The 22284-nt window shown below is 34.5% G+C and overlaps 1 long non-coding RNA gene across 1 annotated transcript; it reads right to left on the bottom strand.

The window, feature by feature from the left end:
- Positions 1 to 2065: 2065 nt before the first annotated feature.
- LOC118766072 lies at positions 2066 to 22005 on the bottom strand. Its single transcript, XR_005002003.1, has 3 exons — positions 21994 to 22005; positions 20817 to 20820; positions 2066 to 2359 (listed from the first exon to the last, which is right to left on the bottom strand). It is a non-coding gene; the product is annotated as an uncharacterized LOC118766072 (long non-coding RNA).
- Positions 22006 to 22284: the final 279 nt, after the last annotated feature.

The following is a 22284-nucleotide window of genomic DNA, read 5'->3' on the forward strand; positions in this document are numbered from 1 at the left end:
AGCAGTGTCTAGTATTCCTGTTTCTTCAACCAACCACATCATTGAATAGGTAGCCATTAGCAGTTTGACCAGTCACTTTTATATTGTGCAAATTCAAGCACTTCTTAATTTTTCCATACAAGCCTTTACTAGCCAGAAAAGGTTTACATTATAAGTTTCACATTCCTATTTCAGCAAATCGATAAACACACTTTCAGGCTTTTTTTTTTTAATTTCAAGCCTGCTTATCGGCATATCCGTCAAGTCTGATCTTCAATCTATACATTCAAAAGCCGTTCCAATTTAAGCATGACAATTGCTCTATGAAAAAATTAGGTTCAGAGTAACTTATTGAACACAGATTTCTCTCCACTGTCACACATTACTACTGTAAACATTGCACCCTTTAATGTTTTTTGGCAATGGAAATGAGTATTTCTCCTGCATTAAGCCTTTTTACAAAATCAAGATTAATATCCAGGATAATCTTTTCGAGGTTCCTTTTTGCACTGCTGCCTTCAGTTCCACTTGATGGCCTCTTTCCAGACATCTTGAAGTGTAGGTAAATGCAACAGTAGACTCATACAGACATATACGTGCACACATAAACATACAGAATCAGACATACACACACACACACACACACACCTACACAGACTTACAAACATTTATATACAGTAATCTATGCACACACATTTAGAAATATATATTTAGAGAGATACACACACACATACACACTCAACGTTTGACTCCAGTATTTCTCTGTATAACTAAACCTATCAATATATATATATATATATACACACACACATACTTATAAACCTATATACATACATATTTACACATACTTATATACATACATACACACATATATACATACATACATGCACACACATATATATACATATATATACACACATATACATACACATATGTACATACACACACACAAATATATACACATATGTACATACACACACATATATATACATAGATATACATATATATACATACATACACATATACATACACAAATACATATACATACACACATATATATATACATACATATATATGCATATACATACATATGTACACATACTTGCATATATACACATATTTACATACACATACATACAAACATACATAGACATACATACACACACATACATACATACATATAGACGTATGTCTATATATTGTGGTATCCAGATATCATCATCATTTTAATGTTGACATTTCTGTATCTGAATTGTTTGAATGGAGTTTACTGAGGCATGTTTTCTACGACTGGATGCCTTTTCTGCAACAAACCTTCACTTTTTCTAAACAAGTTAATATTTCCACAGTGCCAGACATGTTTCTGCAGAATAATGGAAATGAATGACACTATGTGTATGACTGACATTTTCACACATACACACACATACAAGGTACATTCAAAAGTTGTCTGACTGTTTTTTATCAGCCAAAACTAATGCTGTGTGGGCAAAACCCTTTGGGTGAGAGGTGATGCCACCCAACCTACGCAAGCATGGAAATTTTCATGCCGATAGGCCATGTCAGATCTCAGCAGTTACACCTAGAGTACAGATGTGTAACGTGTATTCATCAGACTTTCATACTCACCAAACGCATCAAGCAGATGTTGATATTTTTATAATTTCTATGCATTTAATATATGTGTTTCTGGTAGTTTTTTAAGATAATTTTTATATAGTGCAATCTTCCTCAGTTAAACATTTCAAAATATAAGTGACTGACAAAATTTTGCCCTGTATTTAGCAATTATTAGGATGGTCTCTAGAGAACCCTAGTTTAAGCAGAGAGAAAGAAGGAAGTTCAGAAATAGTAGACTTAGAGGGACAGAGAGGAGAGGAAGGAGATAGGTTAACAAAGAAAAGTGAAGAGGCGGAAGTCAAGTTAAAAATATATAAACGCATGATTAAACACAATCATGACTATTAATGGCAAAGAATGGAGGAGGAATAGGAAGAGGAGGAGGATGTCAACAATAGCAAAAAAGTAGAAGCTGATGAAATAAGAAAGGAAGGAAGAAAAAGATGATGGAGGAGGGGGATAGGGAGGGGACAGATTAAAATAAAAAGTGAAGAGAAAAATCAAAACAAACCAGAGATAGTAAAAGATTTGGCTCCTTGGTGGGGGGGGGGGGGTCAGGACAAAGAAAAACGGAAAAGAAGAATGAGGCACCAGATATAAAATTAATAGCTGCAATAATGTTTAATAAAAAATATTCCAAAGGGGAAATGAGGAAAGGTTAAATGGTACAAGACATGTCAATTGGTTTGTGTTTGACCATGTGTGCAGATCCAGTGACTTGCTGCCAAGAAAAAGCAAAGAAATAATGATCATACACATACTCCTTTACTTGCTTCAGTCATTTGACTGTAGCCATTCTGGAGCACCGCCTTTAGTCAAGCAAATCGACCCCGGGACTTATTCTTTGTAAGCCCAGTACTTATTCTATCGGTCTCTTTTGCCGAACTGCTAAGTGACAGGGACGTAAACACACCAGCATCGGTTGTCAAGCAATGCTAGGGGGACAAACACAGACACAAACACATACACACATATATATATATATATATATCATCATCATCATTTAACGTCCGCTTTCCATGCTAGCATGGGTTGGACGGTTCAACTGGGGTCTGGGGAGCCCGAAGGCTGCACCAGGCCAGTCAGATCTGGCAGTGTTTCTACAGCTGGATGCCCTTCCTAATGCCAACCACTCCAAGAGTGTAGTGGGTGATTTTATGTGCCACTGACACAGGTGCCAGACGAGGCTGGCAGACGGCCACGCTTGGATGGTGTTTTTATATACGACAGGCTTCTTTCAGTTTCCGTCTACCAAATCCACTCACAAGGCATTGGTCGGCCCGGGGTTATAGCAGAAGACACTTGCCCAAAATTTTCCAAAGATTTTTTGAAAATTTTTCAAGAGTCTTTTGAAAATTTTCCACAAAAATTTTGGAAAATTTTCCACAAAAATTTTGGAAAATTTTCCCCAAAAATTTTTTGAAAATTTTCCCCAAAAATTTTTTGAAAATTTTCCCCAAAAATTTTTTGAAAATTTTCCCCAAAAATATTTTGAAAATTTTCCCCAAAAATATTTTGAAAATTTTCCTCAAAAATTTTTCTTAAATTTTCCCCAAAAATTTTTTGAAAATTTTCTCAAAAAATTTTTAAATTTTCCCCAAAAATTTTTGAAAATTTTCTCAACAAATTTTTTGAAAATTTTTCCCCAAAAATTTTTTGAAAATTTTCCCCAAAAATTTTTTGAAAATTTTCTCAAAAAATTTTTCTTAAATTTTCCCCAAAAATTTTTTGAAAATTTTCTCAAAAAATTTTTAAATTTTCCCCAAAAATTTTTTGAAAATTTTTCCCCAAAAATTTTTTGAAAATTTTTCCCCAAAAATTTTTTGAAAATTTTCCCCAAAATTTTTTGAAAATTTTCTCAAAAAATTTTTCTTAAATTTTCCCCAAAATTTTTTTGAAAATTTTCTCAACAAATTTTTTGAAAATTTTTCCCCAAAAATGTTTTGAAAATTTTTCCCCAAAAATGTTTTGAAAATTTTTCCCCAAAAATTTTTTGAAAATTTTTCCCCAAAAATTTTTTGAAAATTTTCCCCAAAAATTTTTTGAAAACTTTTCCCCCAAAATTTTTTGAAAATTTTCCCCAAAATTTTTTGAAAATTTTCCCCAAAAATTTTTTGAAAGTTTTCCCCCAAAAATTTTTTTTTATTTTTCCCAAAAGTTTTTGAAAAATTTTCCCAAAAAATTTTTGAAATAAGGCCTCAAATTTCAGAGGAGGAGGCTAGTCAAGTACATCAACTCCAGTGTATAATAGGTACTTATTTCCTCAACCCCCAAAAGAGTGATTGGCAAAGTCAACCTTGGCAGAATTTGAACTCAGAAAGTATGAAATGCTGCTAAGCATTTTGCTCAGCAAGCTAATGATTCTGTCAGCTTGCTGCCTTTAATAGTCATGACAATGAATTCAAATTTTGGCACAACACCAACAATCTTGGGGGAGGAGATAAGTCAATTTCATTGAGCCCAGCGCTCAACTGGTACTTATTTCATTGACCCCGAAAGGATGAAAGGAAAAGTCACCCTCAGCAGAATTTGAACTCAGAACATAGAGGCCGATGAAATGCTGTTAATCCTTTTGTCAAATGTAATAACGTTTCTGTCAGCTCGCCGCCTTTTTAATAATAATAATCCCTTCTACTGTAGGCACAAGGCCTGAAATTGGGGTGGGGTAGTTCACTACATCAACCCCAGTACTTGACTGGTATTTAATTTATCAACCCCGAAAGGATGAAAGGCAAAGTCAACCTCGGCAGAATTTGAACTCAGAACATAAAGATATTTCTTAGTTCTAGTATAGGTTGAACAACTCTCAGAGTTCAATATCATTGCAGTGAGAACAACATTCTGAGAGTTATCTATACTTGTTAGTTGTCTTTCAGCAGTAGGTAAATTGAGCAAAAGCCATTTATATTTACAGTGGCATATGTAGCCAGTCCAGTTACAGTACTTTGGGATTTAATGGATTCAATAGGATTGTAGCAATTAGTACACACACACATTCATATACAATGAGCTTCTTTCAGTTTTTATTCACTAAACCTACCCACAAGGCTCTGGTCAGCCTGAGGCTACAGTAGAAGAGGCCTAGGATGCCACATGGTGGGACTGAACCCAAAACTGTGCAGTTGAGAAGCAAATTTCTTAAAACACAACAATGCCTGAACATGCGCACACACATACACACACAAACACACACACAGGTATACATGTATATAATTCAGTTTGAGATTGGGGAATCCTGAAGCAGCTACAGCTATAAATAATAGGATGTAAATATTGAATATATATAAATACATATACATGGGTTGGACAACATAAAACACCACTTTTTATTTAACTTTTTTTTCTATTGACAATATGCTAAATTCAAAATGTTTTAGTTTCTGTGTGTGTGTGTGTGTGTGAGTGTGTGTGCGTGTGCGTGCACGTATGTGTGTGTGTATGCTCATATGCATTATGTATAATTTGTACTTCTTGATACAGCACTTTGCTTTTTGCAAATATTTGTATTTAAATAAGTTACAATTTGTGACCTACCTAGTTTCTAAAGAAGACAAATTGTTTCAGTACTAATGCCTGGATCTTCAGTCACTAAAACTGCTGAATTGTTTAATGATTCAAGAGGTGCAGGCTCTAAAATCATGTTGGCATTCCAAAAGCCAATTAAAACCAGCTTCTGGATAGAAGGCAAAACTCATAGAGAAGAACCACAGAATAGTGAAGCATTCTTCTTAAAAATCATTGCACTACAGCAGCACAAGTGACAGTAAAGTTAACAAAAACAATTTGTCATAAGCTCCGTAAAGATACCGTGGGAAGGCTACAATTGCTAAACCTCTCTTGTACCCAATAAGCATTGATGATCAGAAAAAAATGGTGTCTAGAGCATCAGAAATGGCCAATGGCTCAATGGAACAATATAATTTCTGATGAAATGGGAAAAAGGGTGAATGATGATTCACAGCAAGTTTATGTCTCAAGACAGCCCAAAGAAGCTTTCAACTCTGACTGTTTGGCACCTCACATGAAGCATGAAGAATACTTTGTGATGATTTGGGAAGGCATATCACAGAACACTCTTGAACTTCCATTTGTTCTACATGATAGAGTTAACACCAAGGATTTTTTTTTGTTGTTGTTTGGCTGGTTAAATTCATCCTGTGGTACAAACATTGTTCCCTGCTGATAGTATAATCTAAATACACCAAATTGCATGCTTGATGTAACTAAAAATTGGCAAAAAGAGCACAAACGTGAAGTACGCCACTAAGATGTGTCCTCTGCCCCATAACTACTGATCTCCATATAATCAAACATTTATGGTGCATTTGGAAGCAGCAAACCTGGAGCTGGTTCCTTCAATTAGAGCTAGTCAAAGTGGTAACACAGGTTTTACTTGAAAAAAAAATGGCTTCAAAATTCCCCTAACAATTATTCAAAACTTGTACACGTCAATTCCAGACTTTCACATTACAAGATGTTTCCATTATTTTGTCCAACCCATGCATATATCTATATAAATGTGTATGTGTGTGTATATTTATAATATATGTGTGTATATATACAGTATATTCATACATATGTTTATATATTTATGTGTGAGTGTGAGAGACATAAACAGACCTTAAGCGTAGCCCGTAGTTGCTTTAAAAATCATGATAAAATACCAAAAATGAAACATTGAAAATACTGGTAAAGAATGCAGAGAACAGCAAACGTATTGCAATAAAATATAAAGTGGAATGGTTAGAAACAATGTATGAAGGTCTAAAAGACATTAGCAATGATTATGTATTGATTTATGTTTGGTATTGCATGTAATATTTGGGTTTTGTCATTGAGTTTTATAATGAAAATATCAAATTATTTTAAACTGTGCACAAAGTGTCAAATGAAATGGTGGAGTGTGAGATAGTGTATTTATTTAGTGATCGCAGAATTATAAATACAGGCATTTGTGACACTAATACTAGGAAGATTACCGCTACTGTCAACAAAGCAGGACAAACAAACCAGCTAAACCATACTAAAGCAAAAGTATAAACTGTATTTGCAAATGGCAACTTAATCAAAATAATTCAGTCACTGCAATTTTGGCCTGTGAAAAAAAAAAAAAACTAAAAAATAAGAGTAAAAAACAACAGCAAGACATGAAAAATTGTCCCTAATTTTTTTTCTTTTTTTCATTGGACACAGCTTGGCTCTCATTGGAATTAGAAGCAATGAAAGGAGAAATGAAAGAAAAAAATATGAGGGTGGATAAAAAATAAAAATTATATAAGTATATAAAAACAAAAAAAAGGGGCTATATTAATTTCATTTTGACCACAAAGAAAGTCTTGATTCAATTAATAATTGTTTGTATATGCCATTATTACATGCTTCAAGCATTCTTTTATGATTTCTTTATGGAATATTTTCTCTTTCTATTTTTTTCACATTTATTTTATTAAACACCTCCCACCCACACTTCCCTCTCTAGCAACCTACCAACTAACCAACAAACAAACCAAATAAAAAAATTACATCAAAAAGTATGCAGTCCAAAGACAAAAAAAATTCAAGTTTCAGAACCATTTGTATTTTTTTTACTCTGCTTCCTTAAAATTTTCGTTTATTTTTGTTCTTAAAAATACAATAACTATATTCTATTATTATTATCATCACCATTGTTATTGTTATTATTATTATTATTAAGTTGGTGTTGTTCCCCAAGTTTGTGTCTCGGCATTTTCTATTTGGGATGCTCACAATATTGGAAACACCATCAAAATTTCCTCATTGAAATTCTTTGAAAGAATTCTGCTATTTCTACCAAAGCTAATGCAAAATATTTTTTTTTTCCTTGTTTATTGCAGATCATTTTGTGAACCAATTTTTATACCTGAGATGTTTTCTTAAAAACAAGTAAAGAAATGAATAAATTACGTAGATATAATACATGTATATGAATGTGTGAGCGAGAGAGCATTCATATATATGTTTATGTGCATATGCAAAAAGAGAGGAAAAACAGCAATGTTAGAAGAAATTTGCAAGAGGAAATTGTTAGATGAAAAAAAGACTTTAAAAAATGCCTGACATATGCAGCTGTTTTGGCATTGGTAAAGAAAAGATAATGGCATCAAGAGTATATTCTTGAAATTTTGCCTTTAATGAATTTCAAGACATTCCTCATGTGTGTATGTACATTCAAATACAGGAGTATAATAAAAGTACACATGTGCTACGGGGTCTTCTTTCACATGTGTATGTATGATGAAATATATAAGTATATGCATCTACAGGCAATTATCTAAATATATACTTATATACTAGAGCATATGAGCAACTATGTTCATATGGTGATCATATGTGTGTGTGTGTGTGTGTATGGATATGTATGTATATATGTGTTTATAAAATGAAGTGCATTACACATTCACAAACCCATAAGTAAATGCACACGTACAAATATAAACACTCATACACAGATACATAAACATCTCTGCTTGTATATGTGATTTTGTATATACATACACACACACATAAGTTACTGTATCTTTTACTGGCTTCAATCATTAGATTGCAGCCATGCTAGAGCATCGCCTTGAATAGTTTAGTGAAACAAACTGACCCTTGTACATTTTTTTTTGAAAAAAGAAATCTGGTACTTATTCCCGTGGTCTCCTTTGCTAAGATACTAAGTTACAGGGACACAAACAAATCAACACCAGTTGGCAACAGTAGGCATTCAAATGCAAGGACACATACATGTGCATGTGTGTGTGTGTAGATATACACATACAATGGGGTTCTAAATTCACTAAAAAGGTATTGATCAGCCTGGGGCTACAAGTAGAAAACACTCATCCTAGGTGCTGTGTCATGAGACTGAACCAAAAACCACATGGTTGCAAAGTGAGTTTCTTAAACACACAATACACACCACACACACATGTATACAGATTCCTGTGTGTATACACACACAGATGTCCAGTCAGCCTCGCAAGATCATTAGCATCTAAACAGCCACTCCCAGTTGTCTCCTACTGTCTGCTCCGGTGTTCTTAGAATTCTGCCAATCTGCTGCCATACATTGGTACTTTTTAACTGACTTCAAAAGGATTAGGACAATGGGCACAGATCATTAGAATAAAATATTAGGACAATGGGCACAGATCATTAGAATAAAATACCACAAATTATTCTATCTGATGCTACAATTACTGTCAATTCTGAGACTGCTTGAGGGAGTGCTGAGAAGTTCCTGGCTTTGAGTAAAAGAAAATACAGGAGGATCAGTTGATTATGACTTTATTCCCCTCTCAGATTCACACACATATTGCAGTGGTCCTTCAGTTTTTCTAAGCTCTGTAAAAGAACTTGGAAGGTTGAACCTCCAGCCAAGCCTATTCCAATACCCTTAAAGTCAGGAATACTTTTCAGCACCTCCCCATATGTGTTATCATTTTACCTGATTGTACAAGTGAAAAGTGATTTAATTAGAAATGAAGGGCGGTGCTCCAGACTGGGTGAAAAATGTCAGGAAGATATTACGATTACTATTTACAGTATCATGTAGCCTGTCTAATAAGGAATGGCATTGGATCTGTTTGTATTCAATCCTCCTCCAAGTACCAAATAATGGCATCAGATCTCTGTATTCAATACCCACTAGCATCACTCTCCCATAACCAGGCATCTTTTTACAGAAGATTGGCAATGAAGGACACTGCTTGTATGAAAGTGACACTCACAACTATCACACACACTTACATATATGTATATACATAGATGATGAGTTTCTCTCAGCTTCCATTACAAGACTTTTGTCAGCCTAGAGTTGTAGAAGACACTTGGCCAAGGTATTGCAGTGGGACTGAATTCGAAGCAATATGGGTTGGGAAGTAAACTTTTTATACATAGCCAAGTCTATGCCTATATGTGTGTGTGTGTGTGTGTGTGTGTGTGTTGTGTGTGTGTGTGTGTGTGTGTGTGATTGTAATGCAGATAAACACAAATACATGTAGGCTTCTCACACACACACACATATTTACATATATTTAGAAAGATAAACACACACACTCGCACATATACATATATAAAAAAATATATTTACCTAGAGCATAAAAAATACAGAATACTAAGAAGAAAATACATAATATAGATATATTTCTGTGCGTGTGTGTGTGTGTATATATATATATATATACATATATATATATACACACATACATATGTACTACCCAGTCCTGGAATTGAACCCTTAACTTTATGATCATGAGCCACACACCCTAAACACAAATCTCCATGCTTTCACAAGATATAGAAGTATTGTGATGCAAATGACCTAAGAATTTGTAACATTAAGTTCCACTAAAATCTGACCAGCCAACTGATCATTGACTAATCAGTTGAATATGCAAACCAGACAGAATTCATACTCACAGAAAAATAGGATAGACAACAGATTGTATCTGAGCCACACAAGCCGCCAGGTCACAAAGACTGGATTTTGAGGTGTCAAGCCAATGTGGTGGGATCATAAAATAGATTGGGCCATAAAAACTAAAAGACCAGCTTGAAAAGACTAGAAGATAAGGCAGAGTAAGGAACAATATAAAGCAGCTAAAAGAGAAGGTTGATGTCAAGTATGTCTAGCAAGAAGAGAAGCTGAAAGGAAGAAATTTGCACACGTCCTGCAACATGAAGATCAGAGACATGAGGAGCTCAAGATTACCAAATTGCGTGTTAGTGCAAATAAAAGGAGTATTGGGGAAAAAAGTCAGATAAAGTAGTAGCATGCAGCAATCCCAGTGGAAGAGGAAAACTGAGGAAGACATAACATCTGGTAAAAGTTGAAGTCAAGAAGATGAACTTCATAAAGGGGATGACAACAAAGAGCTGCAGCAAATGGCAAGGCATTGTGCTAGAGAAGACCTGTCCATCACATGCAAGATTGGAAAAAGCAGATGTAAAAATAATGATGATGATACACATACACATATTTATATAAATATCATACATATGCACATTCATACATGCATGCAACACATATATGCCCATACATATATTTAGCATATCTAACCAGATTTAATTCTATGGTTATCGAAGTGCTGGGATTAAAAGCCCAACTCACAGAGAAAGAGAACACAGAATCAACACTCAACAGATCATTTTCTTTTTTATTTATTTTAGAGATTGCAGAATTTCTTCGGCTTCAATAATGATGATATATTGCGGCTGTCTCAATTAAACGAACAATTCTCCCTGAAATCTATAATTTAGAACATTGATGCCTGCTCAACAATAAATGGCCGACAAAATCTTTAGAGTAGCCGTTCTTTAACTACCAAATACCATCCCCTCCTAAAAAAAGAAAAGACTAGTGAAATTTGCCCTTATCTCCCACTTGATTAATAAGACAAATACTTTGCATTCACCACCAGCAACATCAAACAATACCAACACACCAACAAAACCACCAACATATGGATACCTTCACATGAGGAACATACATGAAAAATTACATAACCTAAATGCGCTCATCGGTTTTTTAAGATAATGAATTGAAAGAAATATGGCTGGTTTTTGTTTCTTGGTTGAGCAAGAGTGTAGAGGCATCTGGAGTGCAACAAGATTTCCATACCACAGAAATTGACTGAATATTATATTCTCCTGTCAAAATACAAACCTGACTTCCACCAACTTTCCAAATTTAAACAAAAGTGTTGCTGAAATGAGAAAAGATGGACAAACTATAGCACCTTAATTAGTAGCTAATCAATGTCATTTCACCTCTACACTCAGCTAACAAGAGTTAAGTCCAAAATAAAAGCCAAACAACTCCTTTGCCTTTTTCTGTTCTCTGTTGAAAGTCAAGAGCCCAAACACTGCATTCACCACTCCTTCCAAAAACTTGTATTTTTCATCCACAAACACTCTTTTTCATATTAACTGTGACATTATGCGGAGTCACTATGCACATATACTGAGTCTTTAAACTCAATTTTGCTTTTGTGCTTTTATTCACCACTCAGTTTTGCTTAAAGCAGATAACCATCAGTCTGGTAGTTGGGCCATAACAAAATATTATATAACCGTCCTTTATAGAAATTAAGCTTGCATCTCATCAAATGTAATCATTACCCCCCACATAGCAGTACTTGTATCAACATTGTAATACATCAAGAATTTACAACTCTTCAGATATAACAATATGTTGTACCATAATCAACTGACTGAAGACGCCAAAATGGCTATAATAAGACATGGTATATAATAATGTGACATTAATCAGTTCACTTAACGATTTCTGACTTCTTATACTGCTCAGAACTTAACTTCAAATTTATGTCCTGAGATTTAATGACATTCATAAATTTCATGTCGTTCAAACACTCGATACTTTCTAACATAATAAGAAATAGTTATTCTCTGCAAAGAAGTATTAACAGCCGTCATTTGGGGAGTATTATTATTATTATTATTATTATTATTGTTATTATTACATAGATGATGAATTGGTGGAGTCATTTAACCCTTTTGTTACTGTATTTATTTTGAGATGTTCTGTGTTTCTTTCAATTACTTTAAATATAACAAAGAGTTTAGTAAAATAACTTAGTTATCATTAAGATAGTGTTAGGAATATAAATTGCAACTAAGGTTTGGTGGAAGATTTTAATTCAAAACTTAAGAAAACAAGACATTTGTACTACAGAGCCAGAGGCAGTTTTGGCCAGGTTGGTAACGAAAGGGTTAAATATCAAATAAAATGTTTCACAGTATTTGTTCCGACCCTTTCGTTCTCCAAGTTCAAATCCAACTGACATCAATTTTGCTTTTCATCGTTTTCAGGGAGGTGGTCATTACAAAACTACCAATCCAAGATGATGGACTGGTAGAAATGTAAAAATGTCAGACTAGATGCCTTACCATATTTGTTCTGCTTCTTTGCACTCCGAGTTCAAATTCCATTACAGTCTACTTACCTGGTAGACTTAATCTGTTACCCAGTTTAATACCACCTGGCAACTTGCTGGCAATTAGCAGCATCCACTCATTTTAAACCATCTGGGCTAGATATCCAGTTTGAGGATATCTTCATAGTTCCTTACCTCCTACCAGCCTGAGAGACCTAGTAAAAGGTTATGGGCACTACCTTCCAAACCGAGTATAAGGTTATAGAAATGGTTTCTGATTAAGGTACACAGCCAGCAATTTTCAAATGGTTGGGGTTAGTCAATAATAATCATCTTTTCTACTCAAGGCACAAGGCCTGAAATTTTGGGGGAAGGAGCCAGTCGATTAGATTGACCCCAGTATACAACTGGTACTTAATCTATCAACCCTGAAAGGATGAAAGACAAAGATGACTACAGCAGAATTTGAACCCAGTACGTAAAGACAGACAAAATACTGCTAAGCATTTTGCCCAGCATGCTAACGTTTCTGCCAGCTCACTGCCTTCAGTTAATAAGAATAAAACTTTCTACTGTAGGCACAAGTGAGTTTCTTAACCACACACAGCACACACACACACACAAATTCTTGTATGTATACACACATACACATATATACAAATTCTTGTATGTACACACACACACACACACACACACACACATGCATATGTATGCGCTATAAGGCCAAAGAGAGGGATAGTTGATTACATCAACTTCAGTACTTGACTGATACCTATTTTATCAACCCCAAAAGGATAAAAGGCCAAATTGACCCCAGTGGAATTTGAACTCAGAATGTACGACCTTAGCAGCAGTAGTAGTATACTCACACCCACTTACACACATGCATGCACACACACACATATATATATAAATAAACATACACACAGAAATTAACTGATATGACGAGACAGAGTGGTTGTGTTCAAAGTTGTGAATATATGCATACATTCAATCAAGACATATTTAACATCTATGCTCAAACTGACCCCCCCCACCTCAAGGTCAGTTTGAACATTGAGGATTCTCTCTGCAGACTGAGCAGATGAACAACTCAGTTAATTTCATTTATTTTTACAAGCTTATCAGAAGTTTTTGATTCATCAAATTACAGATTGAGAGAAAGAATAGCTCACAGCTATTTATCAAAATATGACAAACAACTGCGTTTTCTCGTCTACATACCAATACATTCATTAGCATTACACATCAATTAGCCAAAGTATTGTGGATAATTTCATATGAATACATTTTTAATATACAAATACAACCTCAGTGTGTCACATTTTCATTAGTAGTTGTTAGTGATACATGCATACTCTTTCCCTCAGCTGCAATACATTAGATGAAATTAAAATTATTCATAAGCTTGTAATGGTTTTTTTCACAGGTAAACTCACAATACAGTTTGCACCAGTATTTTCAAGCAAAGAAAACAAGTTTTTAAATATTTTATAGCCTGATCCAGTATTTAGTTTGAATATCTATTTTCATATTGCCAGAAATTTCTTAAATTAATTTCTTTATATTTCCAGATATATAGTAAATAGCATAAGCACTTTAATATGAACATGATTAAGGTCAATTATTGTTATAAGAACTTTACAAAACCCATAAAAAATTTAACTCTTAGAGCCTATCCAACAGCGATAATATAGATTCTTCTGCTACTTGTAACTGCATCCTTCCAAGTAATTATTTGTTTATCAGGAACTGTCTCTCAAAATGTTTTGTTTAATATGCTAAATTCCACCTCAGCAACAGTTATGCTCCCAGATCTTATACCGACCTAACTGAAAACTATTTCACAAAAGATTTAATCACCATATTCACACATTTATAAAAATCTGGATGATGATATGACATGGTTTTATCTACTTTAATCTTTTTTTTTAAGAAGCAGAGTCTGTATATTCAAAATGAAACGATTAAGTTTTAGTCATGCCAAAGCTTTAAGTACATGATAATTTATATTTAGTTGAATAGATGATAATCTTACATAAAGTGACAACAACTTAAAGAACAATCAGAAATATTTAATTTTTAAAGACATTTTATGAAGTTTATACTTCATAACTTTATACTCCAAATGATTAAATCAAAGTAACCAAATTCTTCAAATATTATTACAAAAGAATCTCCCAAATTTTTTACTTGGTCTCCGGTGCTCCATGAAGTAAAAATGATTGAGGACCACAGCTCTACAGTCTTAGAAACGATGTATCAACTGCACTGGATAATACAGAAGTAGAAACACGATGCTTGAAAAAATAATAAAAACAAGATGATCTCGGTTGGAATATTTTTCATCATAGGTTAGCTTAAGGAGGACCAATGAGAACACAATTGTATAATCACTAGAATTTTATAAAATCTTTGGTTTATATCATTGAGTGAAAGTAACAGTTAAAGTTGTTATTTAAGTCTGCCTTGATAGAGCAGACATTCTTGTATTCTTTTAATGGTTTCAGTCATAGAACTGTGGCCATGCTAAAATACTGCCTTAATTTAATTTCTTTCAGTTTTGTTGTTGCTTTATAGATGGATGTGGAGTTTGTAGTAACTGATCTGAGTGTATCCTTGAATGGATGTCTGGGTCCAGTATCATCATCAGGAGTTTTATCCAATGGTTTTTTTTTGTTTTCTTTTAATGTTTCAGTAGTGGTCTCTTTTATATTTCTGATTTCTTTAAGTAAACAGTCGAACAATTGAGGACCTCTAAATATTCAACTAGTACAACAGAGTGCTTTTGCTCATGACTTGGAAGGTAACAGCATGTAGTGTAGTGGTTAGGCTGTTCTACTCATGATCACTAGATCAAAGGTTTCCTTCCCTGATTGGGCAGTGTGTTGTGTTCTTGTGCAAAATACTTCATTTTGCATTGCTCCAGTCCCACTTCAATCAGAGGGGAATTTGGGGCTGCTTGCCTAGCCAGTGGTGTAGCATCATTCAAACGTTAATGATCAAATTGAGGTTGGTAACATGCATTATTAGTATATTGCACACTGTACTGGAGCGGGAGAGGAGGACATCTGTTACTAGATCTCCATGGATGAAGAGTGCTACCCCTTATTCCTGTACTCAGCAGTCACTGCAGTGTAGTACATAACCTGACATATGTACTTCCACATCCAATATGTCTGGGGTCAGAAGCTTTTAACTTAATGTTACGCACATTGTCTTTTTTCTGCGTGTAAGGTCTCTGAGATATGATGATACTTTTGTTCAGTTTGTGAAGTATGAGAGATCTTGTACATTCAGCATTAAAATTGAATTGATTTATTGGTTAATGCATTGGAAGCAGTGGTTGGTGCTGTGTGAGAGCAAATTGCAGCTATGAGTCACGTTTTTTTATATGATTAGATCTACACTAGAGAAGCCAATGAATTTAAGATTCCTCTTTCACTTTATGAGAGTCAGCTGAAAAGTTCATAGTCTGACCAAGATACTCTCATGGAACGTAACCAAATAATTTTCATTTTTTAATATAGTCCCCCTTGCAGTCCACACACTTCTTCCATCGGTCATGCACGGCAGCAACTGAAACCAAGGACTTGTGTGCTGGAGCATTGTCCTGATGAAACAAGAGACCTTTCAGCAATTTTCTTGGGCATTTGGTCTTAATAGCCTTTCATAACTGCCTCAGCAAGTTGGCATTGTATTTTCTACTGATGGTGTGGTCCTTTTGAATAAGGTCAAGAAACACAATGCCTTTGCATTCTCATAAACTGAGGCCCATCACCTTCCCTGCAGATGAAACGACCTTGGTCTTCTATGGATTAGGTGATGAGGGGTGTTTTCACTGCATGCATTGTCTCTTAGTCTCTAGCTCAAAGTGATGAATCCAACACTCATCCTGGCTTAGGAAACATTCAAGGAAACCATCTGGATCTGCTTCAAACAATGTCAGATTTTCCTGTGATGTGATCAGCCTGATGTGCTTCTGATGAGGTGTCAGAAGATGTGGAACCCACTGAGCAGAAACCATCATCATGCTAAGTTCATTGTGCAGAATATTCTCAACTCTCTCAAGAGATATGCTGGTAGCTTTGGCCATTTGCTCAACAGTCAATTACCTGTCATCCATCAGCATGTGGTGAGGAAGCACGATCAATGTTTTCCTGGGTGGGGGCAGTTGCAGGACGTCTAGACTTTGGGTCATCGTCAAGACTCTCTCTCTCTTCCCTTCCTAAATTCAGCTGCCCACTTTTGCATTGTTGATAAAGCTAGAGTGCCATCCCCTAACAAAGCAACCATATCAGCATAAATGTCCTTGGGAGACTAAACCCTTTTCCTTGATAACACCCCGATGCTAAATTTTGTTCATTTTCAAGAGAATTCACAACTTGTTACTTTCGAAGTCTTCTTTGAACAGTCAAATGTCAGTTTACATTGAAAGAAACAATGCAGTTAATAAGGAAAGTTGAAATTAAAGCTTGCAAGATTGCACAATTCTAGCATCACTCTGTCAAGGGGGGCTTATGAACTTTGCGCCCCACCCTCGTAGTCAATTGACAATTATGACAAAAATGAAAGCAATCTTCTCAACTTAATTATCGCTGTCTTGCAACTCAATATGGCCTTTATCTGTTTCAGAAAAGAAGTGTAATTTGAGGGATATTTGTCTATATCTAACAAGACGAGTTATTGCTTTGGGTCCCTCATTACCTGAACTATTATTCATTGAAGTATTATTCTAATGGCTTAGGCTAACTCCTTACATTTGTGTAACTATAGATATCCATTTGTTTTTTTTTCTAATTCCGTTCCAGTATGATCACAGACTCAGCTCAAAAGTCATATTCGATTAACTGAAGTCTTACACCCAGACATCTGATTCCGTAAGCTAGCTTGTCAAATGGCAGACGACTACCTTAACCAAACAACAGTAGAATTGAATCATTTTTTATTTAATAATTAAAGAAGCGTCCGTTCCCTTCAAGCAATTTAAAAATAAATGACAAATAGATACATAAATCAGTTTTAAAGAGAAATTAATTAAATGAGTGAAATGAAATGATATTCATGACAGATAGTTTAAGCTAAACTTGTTTTGACAATGACTCAAATCAAAAACTTTCATAAATTTACTTATTTCGATCTGTCAGTAATATCAAATAAAATCTTAAATTGTTTTTCTTCCTTTTATTAAGTGAGATTTCAAAAATATTTTTCGTCTCATTAAGCCATTTGTGCACGATCACCATTAAAACAATCATATAACCAGCACTTAGAATTATTATTTTTACTATTAAATCATGAATGCTGAATAAGAGACCAGAGTGATGTTATAGCCATGATACCTTGCTAAACAAAGTTATGTGTTCAAATTTCTGAAGTCAACTTGTATTTTCATTCTTTTGAGGTCATTAAAACACAATACACGTTAAGTACTGGAGTCGATTTAATCAACAATACCCCTTCGTCAAATCTATAACCTTTTGCTAATTATAAATCAATTTTACTTGTTATAATGTAATCTAGTATTTATTTTATTTTCCAGTATTTGGTAGTTTACATTTAATATTTTAATCTTACTGCAGATTGGTGAGAGAAAAATGTTCCAGACGTCATATTAAGAGGTCTATCTCAGACCAAAAGTTCATAGGTAAAATATATATATATATGAAGAACAGCTACATTATGAGTGCTATCTAAAGTTTACAGGTAAAATATGTTACAGCTTTACATTCATCCATGTTGTTACATATATGAGAAGACACATGGAATTTTAGGTATACCACCCGATTTTAGTTTTCTTATAACTTCCAGAAAATAAATACGTTTTAATGAAATTTAACAAATGTTCTTCAAATAGTGTAAATTCTGGTTATATCAGAACTTGTGAAAACTCGTGTTTTCCGAATAATCCATATAAATCAACTTTGTTTCTTCGTAACTTTGAGAAAAATAAGTATGCCTTAATAATTTCTGCAAATACTTTTTTACATAGATTACGATTTTATCGAAAAATAATGTGAAAAAAGAAATTGGTGCTCACATACTGATACACATAACATAATTTTTCAAAATTTCAAGTTTCATTTTGTAGGGATATATGTAATATGAACCTTTTTTTTTTTTTACGTTAAAATCAAACATAATCATAAACAACACCATTTGAAGATGATTGGAGAAAATTTCTTTAAGAAATATCAACTTTTATGAGAACTTGGCAGACCTACACAAGTGTAGATCTGCCAAATTTTATATACTTTTAACCTTTATTCAGAATTATAGTTTTTAGCGATTTTTTTTCAAAGCAGAGATTGACCAAAAATTAAATACGAATTAGTTTCACCAATGGATTAAAATTTAATCCAGAGATTTATGTAGTAGCAGCATAATAAGGTGATAGTATGTTGTCAACTTAATGTGACAGTCCCATAAAAGGCAATAGCCTTTCTTAAGGCAGTAACATGTAGTTTGATGGAGATTTGGCTGTTATTTCAGGCAGAGTGAATAATCACATAGTGCAGTGGTTCTCAACCATGGATGAATCACCCCTTAGGGGAAATAAATCAGATTTTGGTGGGAGCAATGCATGCAGTCTTTGATCAGTGACTGTACTCACAACAGGCAATCACACATCCAGTGCATCTTGACAATAAGGGCTCTTCTCAATAACTGTGGTCAAGCCATAAAACCAACTCTTTTTCTGAATTCAGATGCAGCAACTATGCACCTCAATAGATGCATTGTTTTCCAGGATTTTGTTCATCAATTTATATTGACTCATTCGTTGCTGTATTTCTTACCCTTGTTAGTATGACACTGGCCACCGGGCTGTGTGATTCATTGAATACATGGCACTTGCCTGAGTTTTACATTCCCTCTCTTAACCATCGAATGTAGGTATAATAGTCAGTTTAGTGTTTACTAATTTGCATTTGTTTTCACCCACTTTTTATGGCAGGCTTGGTGAAAAAGAAGTGTTAACAGTATATCGATGAGTACTTACAATATGGTTTTATCAAAAACTCTACGGACCCAAAGCAGCCCTTTTGTATCATAGAGTTAAAAGCTGCACTACGTGCTACTCCTGACCCACAACGTTGAACCAAATTCCTACCAATTGTTCTTTTTGGATGCCATTCTGCTGTTAAGACAGATCAAGGTTTCTCCTCGGCCAAACTGCTTTACGACACCAGTTGATTCATCAGATTCTGATAAGTCATCATACATCAACAGACTTCATTCTTACTTCTCCAGTTTTCCACCAATGTCTCCACAGAACCAATCCATTCCTTCTGCTGTCCCATCAGACATCTCTGAGTGGACAAATGCTTTTATTTGGAATGATTCAGTTAAAGGACCTCTTACATCACCTTATTCTGGACCTTATCATATACTGTCACACTCACACAAAAACTTTATACTCGATATTAATGGTCGAAGAGAAACAATATCCATCGACAGGATAAAAAAAGCTTTCATAGAAAATCTCATTCCAGAACCTGGCATACTATGTACATTCACTCCTACACCAACACCACCACATGTACCACAAACACAACATACCTCTAAACTTTACATCACAAGAAGTGGCAGAACAGTACAATGACCACAAGAATTATCCAGAACTATGAACATTTAACTTTGTATTATAACACAAACTGTTTGTTATTTCTTTTTCAAAGAAAGTTATTCACAAACATGGTTCCTATGCATGTTTTTACATAGTATTTTCATTTTCCATGTTTTGCATTTAGTTTGATGTGCATAGCTGTGTAGCTGAAGGCTCACTGCACCAAACTCTGCAATTATGTTCAGTATCTATCATGATGCATGTAATGCTTTTTCTATTTTACTACATGTTTTCAAGAACATGTTTCTGCTACCTCATTTTGCTTCGTATCTGCCCTGGATCGCTACAATGGTTCTGCTTATTGACCGTTCATCTAAGAAGAGAGTGATGTAGTGACCCCTGGTGGTTACAACAACAAGCAAAATGGAAAAGGGATGCAATGAGAGTAATCTCCCTCGAGCTTCTAGAACATTCAAGATTCTTCTGGAAGCTTCCAGTTTTACATGGAGATATATGACTGCAAACAGAACATATTCATGTAATGTTATAAGCTTCCTTCTATTAACCTTGTATATGAACGCATTACCTCCAGTAATAAAAGTTATGACTTATTACAAGCATCTCATGTATTCAATCCTCTTGTTGTTATGAGCAGATACACTGACTTCCTTCTTTCCCATACTGACTAAATTATAGTATGTCATTAGGCCAATGTTACCACCAAAAATGGATAACCCCAACATCACTATACTATCTTAGTTGGATTTTCTGTAAGCTGAATGAGGTCTCTCTTCTTCTGCAGGGAAAAATGATGACGCTGACAGACTGTAAACAGGTGATGATAGCTTTTGCTGAAATGCTCAATTTTTTTCAAGTTAATTTAAAACTACGGCAGTTTCATAACAAGTCCAAACTAGTGGAAATTGACTTATGTGAAAATGGCATTAGTATTTATTGTGACCATCTGTCAGCCTTGAAAAATGATTTAGAAACCAGATTTGCTAATTTATTTAACTTCACTATTCAGCCCTGGATGACTGACCCCTTCGATTGTGATCCTCACAGTGCACAGGACAAAATCCAGGAGGAAGTCATCGAGATGAAATGTAAAGATGAATTTCAAATTAAGTTCAAAAAAGAAAGTTTGTCTGAATTTTGTCAATCAGACACTGTAAAATCTCTATATCCAAATTTGTGGTCACAAATGTCAAAAATCCTTTTGTGTTTCCCGACATTATGTGTTGACAAAACTGGATTTAGTACTATGAATCACATTTTGCAGAAGGAAAGAAACAGATTTGACATTATTTCATGTAGAGATATTCATATCTGTTTGAGTGGCATTAAGCCTGACATTGAATTTTTAGCAGAAAATCACCAATCTCAGGGCTCACCTTAGTTAGTCCTTTTCTACATTTAAAGAATAAAGTCTTATTTTAATTCGTTTTTTGTTTGCATTTACTTGCACAAAATTATTTTTAGTGTAGATTAATCATAATAACATTATATTTAATATTTGTTATAATTTTTTGGTGGGCGATTATCAATTAGCTTACATCAAAAATAGCTTTTAGGGGTCAATGGCCGGGAAAATATCAAGAACCTTCAGTGGATGATCAGACTTCTGATCAAAGATGCACCGGCAGTAATTGTCCCATTTTGTTTTAGATATAATGTACCTACGATGGCATTATATGTGTCCTTCCTTTCTTAGGGCAGTAAAATGTTTTGTTGGAAATTTAACTGCTACTTCTACAAGTACAGGAGATTACATAGAGGCTTACCTCATCAGGTGGTAGAGATTTAGTTACTGTCACAGTAGAGGTTCAATCATTTCTTTACATGAGGTTCCCTCATTGTCTCACATCAGACCACATTCTGTGTGTGGATCCAGCAGGGGTGGAGCAAACTTGGAGAGAAAACAGACAGTAAATTCTATCAACCCAAATATTTCAGTGGTGTATCTGTTGTGTCTGAACACAGAATGGTAACTCAGAAAAATTCCAACACACTTTGCATTAATGCTTATTTCTTTATTGCCCACAAGGGGCTAAACATAGAGGGGACAAAAAAGGACAGACATAGGTATTAAGTCGATTATATTGACTCCAGTGCACAACTGGTACTTAATTTATCGACCCCGAAAGGATAAAAGGCAAAGTCGACCTCGGCGGAATTTGAACTCACAACATAACGGCAGATGAAATACTGCTA

Source organism: Octopus sinensis, linkage group LG14 (genome assembly GCF_006345805.1).
Source record: "Octopus sinensis linkage group LG14, ASM634580v1, whole genome shotgun sequence".
Taxonomy (NCBI): Eukaryota; Metazoa; Mollusca; class Cephalopoda; order Octopoda; family Octopodidae; genus Octopus; species Octopus sinensis.